Source organism: Nerophis lumbriciformis, linkage group LG33 (assembly GCF_033978685.3).
Source record: "Nerophis lumbriciformis linkage group LG33, RoL_Nlum_v2.1, whole genome shotgun sequence".
In the NCBI taxonomy this organism is placed as follows: domain Eukaryota; kingdom Metazoa; phylum Chordata; class Actinopteri; order Syngnathiformes; family Syngnathidae; genus Nerophis; species Nerophis lumbriciformis.
The window spans coordinates 19,057,848-19,070,437 of record NC_084580.2 but is presented as its reverse complement, the minus strand read 5'-3'; the positions used below and the strand labels follow the sequence as shown (position 1 = coordinate 19,070,437).

General features: G+C 40.7%; 1 protein-coding gene across 5 annotated transcripts in view; it reads left to right on the top strand.

The window, feature by feature from the left end:
• The window catches only part of tbl1xr1b (TBL1X/Y related 1b), a 112,563-nt gene that overhangs the window by 35,342 nt on the left and 64,631 nt on the right, over positions 1–12,590 (top strand). The window lies entirely within an intron of this gene.

Below are 12,590 nucleotides of genomic sequence, written 5' to 3'. Positions count from 1 at the left end.
TGTGGAGCTCCTCACATCTGCACATTGTTTACAATCATGGCCACCAGCAGCGAGGGCGATTTGGACCGAGAAAGCGACGATTTCCCCATTAATTTGAGCGAGGTTGAAAGATTCGTGGATGAGGAAAGTGAGAGTGAAGGACTAGAGGGCAGTGGGAGCGATTCAGATAGGGAAGATGCTGTGAGAGGCGGGTGGGACCTGATATTCAGCTGGGAATGACTAAAACAGTAAATAAACACAAGACATATATATACTCTATTAGCCACAACACAACCAGGTTTATATTTAATATGCCACAAATTAATCCCGCATTACAAACACCTCCCCCCTCCCGTCCATATAACCCGCCAATACAACCCAAACACCTGCACAACACACTCAATCCCACAGCCCAAAGTACCGTTCACCTCCCCAAAGTTCATCCAGTACATATATTTACCCAAAGTCCCCAAAGTTACGTACGTGACATGCACATAGCGCCACGCACGTACGGGCAAGCGATCAAATGTTTGGAAGCCACAGCTGCATGCGTACTCACGGTACCGCGTCTGCATAGCCAACTCAAAGTCCTCCTGCTAAGAGTCCCTGTTGTCCCAGTTCTCCACAGGCCAATGGTAAAGCTTGACTGTCATCTTCCGGGAATGTAAACAATGAAACACCGGCTGTGTTTGTGTTGTTGCTGCTGTCGGCCGCAATACACCGCTTCCCACCTACAGCTTTCTTCTTTGCTGTCTCCATTGTTCATTGAACAAATTGCAAAAGATTCACCAACACAGATGTCCAGAATACTGTGGAATTTTGCGATGAAAACAGACGACTTAATAGCCGGCCACCATGCTGTCCCAAAATGTCCTCTACAATCCGTGACGTCACGCGCAGACGTCATCATACCGAGACGTTTTCAGCAGGATATTTCACGCGAAATTTAAAATTGCACTTTAGTAAGCATGTGTCGCAATGTTAAGATTTCATCATTGATATATAAACTATCAGACTGTGTGGTCGGTAGTAGTGGGTTTCAGTAGGCCTTTAAAGTAGATTTGAAGGTAGTTGCCGATTTCAGACACTATACCGAGTAGATTGAGAAGCTGCTCATTAAACTGACACATTGGAAGTGTCAAGATGTTGCCGCACTGACTGCATTAAACCAACAAAACCAAATACAAGTTTCTATTATTGAGTAGGGCTGGGCGATATATCGAGTTTTTAAGATATATTGAGATATTTTTAAACAAGATATTAATTAAGAAAATATCGTAATATTGATATAATTTATTTCACGTTAAAATGACCAAACACCGCTTGTGTTCCTTGTTCTCCCCCGCTTCCCACTCCCTCTCTACACTCCCCTTCCTCTTTAAGACGTGCTTGTATAAGAATATCCATGATTGGTTGGTTGTTTACTGGTTGGTGTGCACGTCTGATAAAAGTTAAAGTTAAAGTACCAATGATTGTCACACACACACTAGGTGTGGCGAGATTATTCTCTGCATTTGACCCATCACCCTTGATCACCCCCTGGGAGGTGAGGGGAGCAGTGGGCAGCAGCGGTGGCCGCGCCCGGGAATCATTTTGGTGATGTTGCTCACATGGGCTCCACTGAATGCTCAGGGAGTTTTTGCGTTTGCTCGCACACATGAAAAGTTAGAGTGAACATTGGTTATCACTATTGTGGCGTTAAGTGAAGCCGAAGGTAATGATAGTTCTGGTGTCTGGTGTTTTAATGAGAAAGATGCAAGAAGTACCGTATTTTCCGCACCATAAGCCGCCCCGTGTTATAAGCCGCGCCTTCAATGAACGGCATATTTCAAAACTTTGTCCACCTATAAGCCGCCCCGTGTTATAAGCCGCATCTAACTGCGCTACAGGGAATGTCAAAAAAACAGTCAGATAGGTCAGTTAAACTTTAATAATATATTAAAAACCAGCGTTCTAACAACTCTGTTCACTCCCAAAATGTACGGTAATGTGCAAATGTGCAATCACAAACATAGTAAAATTCAAAATAGTGCAGAGCAATAGCAATAACTTAATGTTGCTCGAACGTTAATGTCACAACACACAAAATAAACATAACACTCACTTTCTGAAGTTATTCTTCATTCATAAATCCCTCGAATTCTTCTCTTTCGGTGTCCGAATTAAAAAGTTGGGCGAATACGGGATCCAAAATGGCCGGCTCCGTCTCGTCGAAGTCATCAGAGTCAGTGTCGCTGTTGTTTTTCCAGCAGTTCCGTGAATCCTGCCTTCCGGAAAGCTCGGACCACAGTTGAGACCGAAATATCCGCCCAGGCATTTACGATCCACTGGCAGATGTTGGCGTATGTCGTCCGGCGCTGTCTCCCTGTCTTAGTGAATGTGTGTTCGCCTTCGGTCATCCATTGTTCCCACGCCGTTCGCAGTCATGCTTTAAATGCCTTGTTGACACCAATATCGAGCGGTTGGAGTTCTTTGGTTAATCCACCCGGAATGACGGCGAGTGTTGTATTTGTGTGCTTCACTTGTTTTTTGACACCATCTGTGATGTGGGCGTGCATGGAGTCGTATATCAACATGGACGGAGCTGCGTGAAAAAAGCCACCCGGCCTCTTCGCGTAAACTTCCCTTAACCACTCGCTCATCTTTTCTTCATCCATCCATCCCTTCGAGTTAGCTTTTATGATGACGCCGGCTGGAAAGTTCTCTTTTGGCAAGGTCTTCCTTTTGAATATCACCATGGGTGGAAGTTTCTGGCCATTAGCATGGCAAGCTAGAACCACAGTGTGTCGCTTAGTAGGAGCCATTTTGTGGTCTTTACAGATGTAAACACACAAAGGAAATGAAACGTAATACCCGCGCGCTTCTTCTTCTATGGGGGCGGGTGCTTACCTTGGCGGTTGCTTACCGTAGAAGAAGAAGCACTTCCTCTTCTACGGGGAAAAAAGATGGCGGCTGTTTACCGTAGTTGCGAGACCTAAACTTTATGAAAATGAATATTAATATTAATCCATATATAAAGCGCACCGGGTTATAAGCCGCACTGTCAGCTTTTGAGTAAATTTGTGGTTTTTAGGTGCGGCTAATAGTGCGGAAAATACGGTACCTGAGAGCACAAAAGTGTGTTGCCATTCCAGATGACAAGGGAGAAGAACAGGAACAAGTGGATGCATGTGTTTGGACCCAGACTGACGTCCAACAGTGGGTAACTGAAATTAATGAGGAGAGCAGTTCACTAGCCATGAATGATGGGGATCGCAATAACATTTACTTCCTCCCTGAGATTATTCCCCATATAATAACACTTGTAAGTTACCTACCACTCTGGTGCAGGAATAATGGTGCCACTATTCCACAGCACCACAGTCACTGAAAGTTCAGCCGCAGTTGAAGTTCTAAACTTTAAAACAAGGTATTTTCAAACATGATAACTTACCTATAAGGATGAACGGTTTTATTGCTCGCCATCTTTCCTTCGTCGAAGGAAACGTTCAGATTTGTTCTGCTAAACAAAAAATAAGACTCTGCCGTTGATCCTGCATTCACTGCAGAAGAGAAGAGACAAAAGGATGCTTACCCCTGTAATGAGTCTGATGCTGCCACAAACACATGCCCAACAGATGAAGATGCTGTGGAAAACTGGAGAGGCCAAGTGGTTCCACCCAAAAAAGGAATATGACTTCTCTCCTTGTCTAGAATGGCTACATGCAGTTCCATCTGCGGGCCGGCAAAAAAGTAAAGCTGCAATTGATAAAAAATGGAAACCATCAGCAGCCTCTTAAAGTCGTTTAAAGGGGAACATTATCACCAGACCTATGTAAGCGTCAATATATACCTTGATGTTGCAGAAAAAAGACCATATATTTTTTTGGCCGATTTCCGAACTCTAAATGGGTGAATTTTGGCGAATTAAACGCCTTTCTATTATTCGCTCTCGGAGCGATGACGTCACATCGGGAAGCAATCCGACATTTTCTCAAACACATTACAAACACCGAATCAAATCAGCTCTGTTATTTTCCGTTTTTTCGACTGTTTTTCGTACCTTGGAGACATCATGCCTCGTCGGTGTGTTGTCGGAGGGTGTAACAACACGAACAGGGACGGATTCAAGTTGCACCAGTGGCCCAAAGATGCGAAAGTGGCAAGAAATTGGACGAAATTTGTTCAAAATACGAGGGTGTGGGGAAAGCCGACGAAAATGGTCATTCGTTTGTTCCGCACACTTTACCGACGAAAGCTATGCTACGACAGAGATGGCATTAAAACCAAAACAAACAGGCTAAAGAACAGCTTCTTCCCCAGGGCCATAACCATCCTGAACGGACTGCCCCATTGTCCCTCATAACTGCCTTCTCTTCGGTGCAATAACCCATTCCACCAACCACCCTGTTTTTTTGTTTGTTTGTTTTTTTTTCATGTATATATTCATTTCACACCATATTCATTGCACTTCTACATTTTTTATATTTTTATATATTTGCACATTGTTTTTCTAGCATGCACACATCGCACTGTATGGACTGGCCTCAATCTCGTTACCTTGCGTAATGACAATAAAGCTGATTCTGATTCTGATTCTGCAAGAATGTGTGGATATCCTGCGACACTCAAAGCAGATGCATTTCCAACGATAAAGTCCAAAAAATCTGCCGCCAGACCCCCATTGAATCTGTGTGAGCTATTCAGGGACACAGGACCTCGGTAGCACGGCAAGCAATGGCGGCAGTTTGTTCCCGCAGACGAGCGAGCTAAACCCCCTGGATGTCTTGGCTCACACTGCTTCTACCGTCCCTTATGCCACCGAAAATGATCAAGAGAAGAATATCAACCCTAGCTTCCCTGGCCTGCTGACATCAACTCCAAAACTGGACAGATCAGCTTTCAGGAAAAGAGAGCGGATGAGGGTATGTCTACAGAATATATTAATTGATGAAAACTTTATTCATTACTCGCGTTTTTTTACGTAAATTATTATACATAAACTGTGTTTACCAATAATTTAGCTTAAAAACATTACAACACTTAAAAACAAACACATATCAATCGTTGGTTAGAAGGCGATCGCCGAATTTGTCCTCGCTTTCTCCCGTGTCGCTGGCTGTCGTGTCGTTTTCGTCGGTTTCGCTTGCATACGGTTCAAACTGATATGGCTCAATAGCTTCAGTTTCTTCTTCAATTTCGCTTAAGCCGCTGAAATCCGAGTCTGAATCCGAGCTAATGTCGCTACCTTGCTGTTCTATCCGCCATGTTTGTTTGTATTGGCATCACTATGTGACGTCACGGGAAAATGGATGGGTGTATATAACGATGGTTAAAATCGGGCACTTTGAAACTTTTTTTAGGGATATTGCGTGATGGGTAAAATTTTGGAAAAAAACTTCGAAAAATAAAATTAGCCACTGGGAACAGATTTTTAATGGTTTTAACCCTTCTGAAATTGTGATAATGTTCCCTTTTAATCAAAAGTCTCTTTGTGCATTTGATGCTTTTTGTCAGAGTTTATGTCGTTGTTTCTGTGACAGTATTTATTTTGAAAATATTGTAAGTTGCCAAGAACACAGCAACCGGTTCCTTAAACTGATAAAAGCCATCTCCACACATGGTGTGTGACCCAACAGGTCTATGTAGAGAGGGCAAGACTCCTGAAGAAAATATATGAAGCTGTCCAACTAACATCTAGTACACTACAAATAGATGCACATTGCAACATCTCTGCTACGATACAGAGAACATTGCAAAACGTTCCAAGTGCTTATTTGTTAAAACAATGTTCTTCACCGTATTGCACCCTAAGCAAACAAAGCGGAAGGACAGTTGCATTCATCTCTACTTCCATTGGTGTCCTCCAGACTAATGGCATTTCTAATCTTGCAACTGCTGTGGAAGAAGGACTCAGCATTCCTGACTCCGACTGCCTCTGGCCAATCAGAGAAGACACCAAAACATGAAATAGTATATGTGCAGGGAGGGTTACCATCAATTACAGACTGTGAGACCTGATTTGGATAGACATTGACCTTTTGTAGCCCTTGCTCAGCAACTCTAGCACATAAGGGTGTCCACCAGAGAGGATTTCCCTTGTGTGAATTCCCTTCAACATGATGCTCCAAGGACAGGCTTTCACATAAAGGGCAGTCATTGCTTTTCGGGCAGGCTTGATCCAGTGATCTCTTAGACATTAGGTATCCTACTGTCTGTGAATGTTCTCAGGACTCGCTCAATCGCAACCGAACGGTTTGGTTTGTCTTAGAAGACTTTTTGCCTCTCTCATATTAGATCTGACCAATTTAAGTCTATGAGCACAAACTGATGAAGTCTACTCAGATGAGAGGCGAAACGTCTTCTAAGACAAGCCAAACAGTCCAGTTGCAATCGATTGAATGCCCTGAGATATGTATCCTACTACAAAATGGTTGCATGTCTGGGAAGTGTACAAGCAGCATCAGAAATACTGATTGCCCACATGTCGTGTTGTCATACTTGCCAACCCTCCCGGATTTTCCGGGAGACTCCCGAAATTCAGCGCTTCTCCCGAAAACCTCCCGGGACAAATTTTCTCCCGAAAATCTCCCGAAATTCAGGCGGAGCTGGAGGCCACGCCCCCTCCAGCTCCATGCGGACCTGAGTGATGTGTTGACAGCCTGTTGTACATGCATATGTGACCCACCCATAATGTGTCACATTTTTGTGTTGATTTATTTATTTTATTTTGTGGTTTGAATTCGTTTTTGGAGCTGTCATTACACATTTATCAGTATTCACATTGGTCAGTAGGGGGCAGTAGGGCGTTTCTTCCCAATTGAATGCTATCACCTGCAGACCGGAAGTGTCTTGTCATTCTGATGAGCGCGACCAGTCTGTGAACAATTGAAACGTCCTGTGTGCTTTTTCCTCCTGTATAACAGGTTAGTTTTGGTGAATCAACTCACTGAATAATATCCATGTGATATTTATAAGTTTAAGTACACATTCTGATGGTGGAGCATAACTCTAAAGTGTTTGTGAGTTGTAGTTTGTATTTGTGAATGAATCCAGTGCACAGCTGCAGTAATCAATACAAAATGGCGACGTGAGTACGCAATGTTTATATAGGAACTTCTGATCCTAATTCAGACTCCCAAATTAGAGCTCCCGTTTTCTTATTGATTTTATAATGTATATTTGTATAATGTGTGTGTTCTGAAATAGTCACAGAGAATAGAACAAGGATGGACAATTCAACCCTTAACTCAACAATGAGTAGATGAGTGTTGTGTGTGTGTATATGTGTAAATAAATGAACACTGAAATTAAAGTATTTCTTTTATTTATTTATATATATATATATATATATATATATATATATATATATATATATATATATATATATAAGAAATACTTGACTTTCAGTGAATTCTTGCTATATATATACATATATATTTTATTATTATATATATATATATATATATATATATATATATAGCAAGAATTCACTGAAAGTCAAGTATTTCTTATATATTTATATATATATATATATATATATGTGTATATATATATGTATATATGTATATATATATATATATATATTAACCACGCCCCCCGCCCCCCACCCCCCACCTCCCGAAATCGGAGGTCTCAAGGTTGGCAAGTATGCGTGTTGTACACAAAGGCCCGGGTTTAAAAAAAATAAAAAAATAAAAAAATATATAGTTGGTGTTTACATTCATATTTGTTCTACATTCATCTTTAAATGTTCAATTACTTGATGTTCTAATTTGCACAAATATTTTTGCACATTGATTTAATGCTACAATGTTTACATTTTTTATGCAGTAAGACATTCTGCACATTGAGTAAATACTACTGTGGAGAGGCGGGGCCGGCGGTCCGACACCGGGGCCCGGTCCCGCCTCTCCACAACTACAATATTTATATTTTATATGCCTTTGAATATATGTATCTTCAAAAATAGTTTTTTTCCAGTTGTCTGAACAAGACAGATTAGTTTATCAAATTAAAACAAACAAGAGAATGTATAAAAATAGGCTCTTCCTTACCAATCATTTAAGTGGTGTCCTCAGTCCTTAACGCAGTGTTTTTCAACCACTGTGCCGCGGCACACTAGTGTACCGTGAGATATTGTTTGGTGTGCCGTGGGAAATTATGCAATTTCACCTAATTGGTCTGAAAAATATTTTTTGCACACCAATAATTATAATGCGCAAACAATCTGCCGTTGTAGAGTGGCCGTGCTGTCTGGAGATCAGCAGAGTAACCGTGTAATACTCTTCTGTACCAGTAGGTGGCAGCAGGTAGCTCATTGCTTTGTAAGCCTACTTTGAGACAAGAGAATTAATGATGGTTATGGTTTGAAGTCATATCGAACAACTGCGTCAGGTATTTGATGAGAACGACTTTATATTGTCAATATAGGCTATTGAGTTTTGTTTTTAACATTTTCTGCTGGTGGTGTCTGTCATGTATTGGTTACTCGGGTCACAGGACAATACCGGAACCATTGTAAGGGGAACTTAAGGGCGGGGGACATGGGATATGATGACATGTGTTGTGTGTTGGACAACTGGAAGTGGAAAAAGTAAGAGCGGGAATAAAAGTCAATACGCTATCTTTTGGTGTATTATTAAGCTTAGATTGCTAATAAGGGAACTAATAAGTGACAAGATTGGCACACAACAATGGCGACAAGGATGGGATAGTGTCCCCCTGGATTTTTTCAGTGAAAAAAATGTGCCTTGGCTCAAAAAAGGTTGAAAAACACTGATCTATAGCAGTGTTTTTTAACCACTGTGCCGCGATACAGTCTGGTGTGCCGTGGGAGATTATCTAATTTCACCTATTAGGGTTAAAAATATTTTTTGCAAACCAGTAATTATATTCTGCAAATTATGTGTTGTTGTTGAGTGTCGGTGCTGTAATACTCTTCCATATCAGTAGGTGGCAGCCGGAAGCTAATTGCTTTGTAGATGTCGGAAACAGTGGGAGGCAGCGTGCAGGTAAAAAGGTGTCTAATGCTTAAACCAAATATAAACAAAAGGTGAGTGCCCCTAAGAAAAGGCATTGAAGCTTAGGGAGGGCTATGCAGAACGAAACTAAACCTGAACTGGCTACAAAGTAAACAAAAACAGAATGCTGGACGACAGCAAAGACTTACTGTGGAGCAAAGACGGCGTCCACAATGTACATCCGAACATGACTTGACAATCAACAATGTCCCCACAAAGAAAGATAAAAACAACTGAAATATTCTTGATTGCTAAAACAAAGAAGATGCGGGAAATATCGCTCAAAAGAAGACATGGAACTGCTACAGGAAAATACCAAAAAAAGAGAAAAAGCCACCAAAATAAGAGCGCAAGACAAGAACTAAAACACTACACACAGGAAAACAGCAATAAACTCAAAAAAATCACGGCCTGATGTGACAGGTCATGACAGTACACCTACTTTGAGACAAGAGCTATATTGCTGCATGCTTGGTTATGGTTTAAAGTCATATCCAACAATTGCGACAACGACTTTTTACTGTCAACCGAGTTTCGTTTTTTAATGATTTCTGCTGGTGGTGTGCCTCTGCATTTTTTGAACGCAAAAAACGTGCCTTGGCTCAAAAAAGGTTGAAAAACACTGCCTTAATGAGTATAAGATTCTGTGTATTATGGTGATCCGTCTACAGTCGATACTACAATGATTACATAGATATGTTTTATCCATCCATTTGCTACTGCTTGACCCTTTCGAGGGTGCTGGAGCTTCCTTTAGCTGCACTCGGGCAGAAGGCGGTGTACACCCTGGACAGATCACCACCTAATCAAGTACCACAAAAACTTTTGTCGTCCTATTGTTTTTAAACCAATGAAATACGTCCCTGGACACAGAACTTTAATTATAAAGTTAAAGTTAAAGTACCAATGATTGTCACACACACACTCTAGGTGTGGCGAGATTATTCTCTGCATTTGACCCATCACCCTTGATCACCCCCTGGGAGGTGAGGGGAGCAGTGGGCAGCAGCGGTTGCTGCGCCCGGGAATCATTTTTGGTGATTTAACCCCCAATTCCAACCCTTGAGTGCCAAGCAGGGAGGTAATGGGTCCCATTTTTATAGTCTTTGGTATGACTCGGCCGGGGTTTGAACTCACAACCTACCGATCTCAGGGCGGACACTCTAACCACTAGGCCACTGAGTAGGTATGACCAATGTATGACCCAATAACTAATTGGTATTAGATTGATATCAACATTTATAGTATCAGCCAAATCAAATGTAAAATGTCAACAATAGAAGAATATGTGCTTATTATATTTTAACAGTAGTGTAGATAGAACATGTTAAAACCGAAAGTAAGCAGATATTAACAGTAAAAGGAAAAAATAGATGAATAATTTATTTTCTAAATTTTAACATGTCTTCTTCCTTCACTCTTTATTTTCATAGTTTTATGCATTTTTATGTATAGAATATCCATCCATCCATTTTCTACCGCTTATTCCCTTCAGGGTCGCTGGAGCTTATCTCAGCTACAATCGGGCGGAATGTACAGAATATAAAAATCTTGAATTGAATCGCAATTGCAATTTTGGAGAGAAAAATCGCTACTAAATCGTGCAGCCCTATTGTCCTGCATTTTTGTGAAATGTACCCCCCGAAGCAACCACTTAAAACATCTTTCATAACGAGGGATGATGTTTGATAAGAAATTATCGAGTTTGAGCCCATTATCGAATCCTCTTATCGAACCGATTCCTTATCGATTCTCTTATCGAATCCAAATAGGTTGTTGTACAGTATATGGAAAAAAACACACAATATTTGGTTTAACAAAAGCTCACTTTTATTTTATAAGAAAAAAATAAAATAAATAAAAATTGACTGTTGTTACCCCCCTAAAAAATTAAATAAATTAAAGCTGCAAGCAGCGTTGGTCGGGCCCGCGTATTTGGCAGGTGCTAGTACTAAGTGTCCCAATACTTTTGTCAAGTTTTAGTCCCAAGTGTCCCAATACTTTTGTCCAGTGTAAGTGTCCCAATACTTTTGTCCAGTTGCCCAATGCTTTTGTTCAGTGGTAGTAGTAAGTGTCCCAAAACTTTTGTCCAGTGGTAGTCCTTAGTGTCCCAATACTTTTGTCTACTTTTAGTCCGAATTGTCCCAATACTTTTGTCTAGTGTACCTACCTTGTCTGCATTGTGTGGGCACGCTGGTGCTTCCTGCTTTTAAGCAGCCATCTTGAGAAAACAGCAGCGCAGCAGCATCAGCGAAGCAGCATCAGCGCAGCAGCATCAGCGCAGCGGTTCTTTGAAGGCTCATAAAATCAAAACCGGAGCAGTTAGAAAAATTCTTTCGATAGCTTTGATTTGGAAGGGTTCAATCTCTCTCCTGTGTTAGTTTGAAGCTGAAACGACAAACGCGCTCAGAGGAGATAATGTTTGAAGAGAAGTGACCGGTTTATAAAAAAAAATTGTTTTGAAGGGGAAATTGCAAACTTCCTGTTGATTTTTGCTGAGGGTTGTCAATCTATGAAATGTAGGTCTAAGTAAGACCTACATAGAGGTTTTTGTTTCATGTCTCTCCGACTTTCCCAGTGGGAGTTACAGGCAGTATTGTCATTTTTTTCTTCCAAGGAGCAGTTTTTTCTGCGTTTTATTAAAAAATTGCGGTAGAGCACAATTTTGAGATTTGGGGTTCGGTTTTTTCATTAGATCGAAATTTTAGCCAGTCCTGATGTGTGTGTTCAGTTTGGTGAGCTTTGAAGCATGTTAAGGGGGTCAAATTACAGCTCAAAGACACAAAAGTGACTGTTTTAGTACTTTTTTGTCTTGAAGGGGGAATTGCCAACTTCCTGTTGATTTTTGCCCGAGAATATACTATTATGAAATCTAGGTCTAAGTCACACCTACATAAAGGTTTTTGTTTCATGTCTCTCCGACCTTCCTAGTGGGAGTTACAGGCAGTCTATTTTTTTTTTTTCGTAGGGGACGCTAGAGCGCAATTTTGAGTTTTGAGGTTCGTTTTTTTTTTTAAAAGGCAATTTTCGCAGGTCCTGATGTATGGGTCAAATATGGTGAGTTTTGAAGCATGTTAAGTGGGTCAAATTACAGTTTAATGTGGCGGCGGAAGAATAAAGAATACAACCTTACAAATACAATAGGTCCTTATGTCCCATTGCATAAGGACTCCCTTCGGGAGTCCTTTTGCAATGGGCCATGCGGGCCCTAATAAATATTGACTGTTGTTACCCAAAGTATATTAAGTGGGATTTTTCAGAAAAAACAGATATATACAGTAACATAAAAACAACCTGTCTCTGTATATGTGTATACATAATAATATAGGGTTAAATAAAATCAGTCCCTTGGGCACAAAACTGAAAATAATACAAATAATAATAAATAAAGGTATATATTTTTTTTTTGTCGTAAAAAAATACAATCATGTGTGCTTACGGACTGTATCCCTGCAGACTGTATTGATCTATATTGATATATAATGTAGGAACCAGAAACATTAATAACAGAAAGAAACAACCCTTTTGTGTGAATGAGTGGAATGGGGCAGGGAGGTTTTTTGTGTTGGTGCACTAATTGTACGTGTATCTTGTGTTTTTTATGTTGAT